The sequence below is a fragment of the Coenobita brevimanus genome, chromosome 26 (assembly GCF_032717465.1).
Source record: "Coenobita brevimanus isolate Jiangsu-jjx chromosome 26, ASM3271746v2, whole genome shotgun sequence".
In the NCBI taxonomy this organism is placed as follows: Eukaryota; Metazoa; Arthropoda; class Malacostraca; order Decapoda; family Coenobitidae; genus Coenobita; species Coenobita brevimanus.
In genome coordinates this window covers 2,046,501-2,052,500 of record NC_136979.1, presented here as the reverse complement: position 1 = coordinate 2,052,500, position 6,000 = coordinate 2,046,501, and the positions used below count along the sequence as shown (strand labels likewise).

General features: G+C 42.1%; 1 protein-coding gene across 1 annotated transcript in view; it reads right to left on the bottom strand.

Moving 5' to 3' along the window:
* Window positions 1-6,000, bottom strand: part of LOC145394128 (neural cell adhesion molecule 2-like) — a 144,403-nt gene that overhangs the window by 128,655 nt on the left and 9,748 nt on the right. The gene's annotated exons all lie outside the window — the stretch shown is intronic.

Genomic DNA, 6,000 nt, shown 5'->3' with positions numbered 1-6,000 from the left:
CATGCAGAAAAACAGATAGAGAAATTTAACTCAAGCATGACTCTATGACAAGAACAATAATAACAATAAAATACTACTACTAATAACAATAGTAGTAGTAGTAGTAGTAGTAAAATAACCAAAAGATGACAAAGTTTAAAGAGGAAAAAACATCGTGCGTGGAGGAAAGCTGAGGACAACAAGGACAGACACGAGAAGCCAGACAAAGGGCTGTATGAAACGCTGTGGCGAGGAGGGAATCACAGCCACAAAAGAGAACAGAGGCAGAGAAAAAGGCCCTCAAATCAAAATAAGTGCACACAGACTCATATACACCACACACACACACACACACACACACACACACACACACACACACACACAAAGTATATACATTTGATAGGTAGGCAGACAGATGAGAGAGAGAGAGAGAGAGAGAGAGAGAGAGAGAGAGAGAGAGAGAGAGAGAGAGAGAGAGAGAGAGAGACGAAAAAAAAAAAAACGCATTCATCATCGTCATCATAATCATCATCATCAACATAATACTATTTTCAAGACTATCAAAAACGTAAAGAGTGAAAATAAATGTAATAGGCAGCTGAAACACACACACACACACACACACACACACACACACACACACACACACACACACACTAAGAGATCTGAGAAAAATATAGAGTAGTCAAAAGGTGAGGCACACGGTGGAAAAAAAAAAAAAGAAAAAAGAAAAAGAAAGGAAAAAGAAAAAAAGATGGCCTGTGAGAGAATCCGGGACACCACAGAAAAACAGCAAAAATAATGAACTTGAAACGTGTGTGTGTGTGTGTGTGTGTGTGTGTGTGTGTGTGTGTGTGTGTGTGTGACTGACATGATACCGTGTGCGTCAGATGAAAAGAATGACCGGTCAGGGTTAAGAAATGACGGTGGCCAAGAAAGTCTCCAGATTTCACACACACACACACACACACACACACACACACACACACACACACACACACACACACCATACAGACAGAAAAACGAATAGATAGACAGATCGATAGATAATGTATTTTTTATCCAATATTCGGCTGTAAACATAATATACACAAGGATTATCACGAATAATTATAAGCCTTATTCTGTACCAAAATTTCGCATATTCATTCATACCTTATTTCACTGTTTCCTACGTAATCCTTCGTCCAAACACCATCTTGCGCTGTATAAACGAGGAAAGTTTATTTGCAGCCCGAAAATTAGGTTACAAAGGAACCAAGCGGTGACTGAATTCCCTAAGTTGAGTCTGACGATTAAATACGCTGTTCCCTCGACCGTACATCCCCCCTCCCTCAACACATTTCAGTGATTCTAATGGAAGTGTCTCCTAGATAAACGTGGTGTTGGAGATTTATTTTGTAAGTATAACCCTTAATACACTTTCCTAATTTGGTACATAATAGAAGATTAATACGTAAAATCAGAAAAATAAAGAAAACAATTTGAAACATCCTGTACACCACATATTCAATTTTTAAACATTACATTTAACCATGTAGGAATTATCGACATACACCTTTCTTTACACAAAACTTTAACAGTGTCAGTACTATTTTTAAATGGGACGGAGGACGCTTTAAATGACCTCTAAATTAAATGGAAATTATAATACGGGATTTAAAGACCCCGCAGAAATCGCCAGCCAATCAGAAACGAGGTGGGCGGGGCTAGGGGAAGGGGGAGGGGGGAAGGGGGATGGAACAGCGGCTTGGTAAATTAAGTGGTTTATTGCATCATGGGCGAGGGGTCTTGCGTTTAACCCCTTCAGTACTATGCCCAATTTTTATCATCTTCCTGTTCCCTTCACACGACATAGACAGCACTGGGAGAAAAATCAGAAAGTTATGGGGTTAAAGGAGACTGTTTCTTTCCCTGTGAGTATAAATGATTTCTCCAAAGTTAAATATAACTTCTGGAAATAGCAAGAATATAAACCTACGTCACTGGATTCTGGGGTTTAGCCTTAAATTGCGAGATGAAATGCAAGCTTCCCATTTTTGAAAACAATTTCTGAAGCAGGTGACAAAGACTCAACATCCTTGGTTTTTCAGCGCCACATACCTGGTCTTTCTACTTCCTCGCTGACTGCACTGTGAATGTGGGATGCAGGCTAATTATACCTCATTACCAGCAACGTACCCCAAATGACCGTCAGTAATTAGGGACCCGCAATGATTGTTGTGATGTGTAGCTTAATCATACGGTGTTTAATTTCGCATGTTATCATTAATTACTTTTTAACCTAATTATTATGGTTAGTGAATTAAACAGTATATTAAGTGAGAAGTTATTGCTACTGATTGATATTATAAACTGTTGTGACTGAGAGGAAGACATATATCTAGATCTATATATTGATCTTTCTATCCATCTCAGCCTATCTATCTGTATCTATCAATCTATCTATAATTACAGAGAAAGGAAAGAATTACCCTAAATTCTGAACCTCATTATTAGGAAGACTGTGGACAGATTAGAGACAAAGTGACAGTCAAGAGGCAAAGACTAAGGCTGCATGAAAAAAGAAAAATACACAGAATCCATTATCTCATATTTCAGAGAGAGTGAAGGCAGAGAGGACAGAGACGGGAGACAGAAACTGACAGACAAGGTAACCAAATCCTCAACTAAATAATTATGAACGAGGAGGAGAGACAGAAAAAGAAAAAAATGACGTAGGGGAAAAAGAACACACACATAATAACTATTCTATATCTTTTTATGACGGTAAATGAGGAGACTAAGAAAATATACGAGACAGTTAATGTGTGCGAGAAAACACATAATTTTACCTCCTTCTTCAGAGAGACGTCACACCCAGAGGAGAGACAGCGAGAGAGAGAGACTGAAGATGGGATGGGCAGAGGAGTACTAATTATTTGTCTGTCTATCTGTCTATCTATCTATCTGCATGTCTTTATATCTATTTATCTATCTCTTTACAGTATCAATCTATCTATCCATCCTCCCATCCATCCAGCCATTCATTCATCTCTATCTATCTACAGTATCTTTTCATGTATCCATCAGTCTATCCATCAACCCCTTGCCTGGCACCGCATCCTGTGTGTGTGTGTGTGTGTATGTGTGTGTGTGTGTGTGTGTGTGTGTGTGTGTGTGTGTGTGTGTGTGTGTGTGTGTGTGTGTGTGTGTGTGTGTGTGTGTGTGTGAGAGAGAGAGAGAGAGAGAGAGAGAGAGAGAGAGAGGGGGCGGCCTCAACGAAAAAGAACCCCCAAACATTCATGTCCCTACTAAGTAACGACCCCCAACTCTTCCCCCAACACAATATATTATACACGGCACATAAAACTTAGCCTCATTCTCAGGAAAACAATAGACCTGGAAAAGACAGACAAATGGACTCATGGTGGCCAAAAAGATAACCCCAGGAGACCAACCCACACGGAAAATTGCGGTGAGGCTTTCATTTTCATAGAGAGAGAGAGAGAGAGAAGACGGAAAGCATGGAGGCGAGAGTCGGAAGACGAACATTGAATGGGATAAAATTACGCATGTTTTGCATTTTTTTTTTTTTTTTTGAGAGAGAGAGAGAGAGAGAGAGAGAGAGAGAGAGAGAAAACACGGAAGGAATGGAGGCGGGAGACAGTACACGAATATGGAATGGGATAAAATTACGTATTATTATTATTATTTAGAGAGAGAGAGAGAGAGAGAGAGAGAGAACACGGAAGGAATGGAGGCAGGAGACAGTAGACGAACATGGAATGGGATAAAATTACGTATTATTATTATTTATTTATTTATTTATTTATTTAGAGAGAGAGAGAGAGAGAGAGAGAGAGAGAGAGAGAGAGAGAGAGAGAGAGAGAGAGAGAGAGAGAGAGAGAGGTGGAATTAATGAAGACGAACAGAAATCCGGGAAAAATGACAGTAAAACAGCTCACAAAGTTTTACGAAGCTGAGGATTATTTTCTCAGAGAGACAGTTGGCGTGAGAGACAGACGGAAAGACGGAAGAGAGGAGGATGACGGAGAAAAATAAAAAACGATCCAGGAAGAGAATGAAAGGGAGAGAGACAAGTAAGAGATCCGGGTTGACAGGCAGCAAATAACTCATGATAATCTTCAAAAGTGGATCCCAGTGTTTGTATCTGGGTTGTGGCACTAAACCTAATTTTTTATGTAGAAAAAAATGGAACCTACGAACTTGAGTCTGCAGTACTTCGAGAGAGAGAGAGAGAGAGAGAGAGAGAGAGAGAGAGAGAGAGAGAGAGAGAGAGAGACAGACAGACAGACAGAGAGAGTGGTGAAAATAAACTGAGGGAGAGTCAGAGGCGGCGCAGAGATGGATGAGGCGGGGTGCAAGGAGGGGGAGAGGGAGGGGAAAGGAGGAGGGGAAGGGGAGGACCAAGCGAAACAGATTATCCTGGCCTGACCACGGGAAAAACAACGTGGGAGAGAGAGAGAGAGAGAGAGAGAGAGAGAGAGAGAGAGAGAGAGAGAGAGAGAGAGAGAGAGAACAGAAAACGAGGGACACACACAGAGAGAGGGTCAACTCAAACAGGTTACCCAGCCACACTAACACAACAAAAGCCAGGCTGGAAATCTCGAGTGGCCGCCTAGGAGACACGTTCCCCCTCACGGCCTCCTGGGTCACACTTGAGCTTCGAGGGTAAGGGCTGAGAAGGACTTAGAGATAATAGATAAGAAGTTAGAGATAATAAGGAAGAAGCTAGATAAGAGGGAAGAAGTAGAGATACGGAAGGTGAGACAGCAGGCAAAATGACAGAGATAACAGGGAAGTAAGAAATGACAGAGAATTAAAACAGTTTAAAAAGATTGCGTTAAGATAAGGAAATAAAATTCTAGGAAATTCTAAGGCGATGGAAATTTTAGGGACGGAGTACGGTAAAGGCAAAAAAGGATGAGAAAAAGAATCTTCAAAATAATTAGTAAAAGAAGAGTGTGGCTGAAAGGTAGAAAGCAGAAGTGAAGGAGGGAGGGAGCTGGGGAAAGAAAGTAAATATTTGAGCAAGATCTGGCAGGCGATGAGAAGAAGAGGCAGCTTGGGAGATGGAAGGGGAGGATGGGGATGGACAGGAGGCTTGGGGGATGGCTTGCTGGGATGGATAGAAGGGTAAGGATGGAAGGAAAGGACGGAAATTGAAGGAAATGTTGAGGAATGAAGGGTTAAGCTGAGATGACGGTGATGGAATGGGAGGTTTTGAGAAGGAATGAAGGGAAGGATGGAAGAGGAAGGATGGCAGGATAACTTAGAATGGAAGAGAAACCTGTGGAATCAAAGACCAGGATGGGAGAAGGGTTTAGGATGGATTAGCTGAAAGGATGAAGATGGAAAGAAATGCTAGGAACTGAAGGAAAAGGTGTTGAATTAAGTGTTAGGATGGGGGTAGATATGGAGATAGAAGAAAGAGTTGGGGAATGGATTGGCAGGATGGGGAGAAGGACAGGGAGGGGGGAAAGAGGGGTGGGGATAGAAGGCAGGGTTGGGGATGGAAGGGGGGGATGGGAGAAGGGTAGCGAAGTGGAACAGAGGGATGGAGATGCGAGGAGAGGCTTGGGATGGAAGGGCGAGGGCATGACAGGAGGGAGCGAGGATGAGAGGAGGGCTGGGGTCAAAACATTGGAATTAGGGGGACAAGAAAAACATAGGATTAAGCAAACAGGGAGGGAGAGAGAGAGAGAGAGAGAGAGAGAGAGAGAGAGAGAGAGAGAGAGAGAGAGAGAGAGAGAGAGAGAGAGAGAGAGAGAGCAAAAACTACCAAGCCCAATGACCACCCAAACTCGGAAAACTAGATACAATTAACATATTCATATTAGATTCACACTGCCCCGTGGATCCAAACACTTTACACCGCTACCCACGCAAAGCTAGTCCGAGTCAACATTTACATTAAGTGTTTGAGATTGGACGTCACGGGAGCTATGAATACATTTCCCTATCTCAACACGAATGAAAAATGGTGGGAATGTGCGTAGAGTTTGTTTGCCCTGTGCT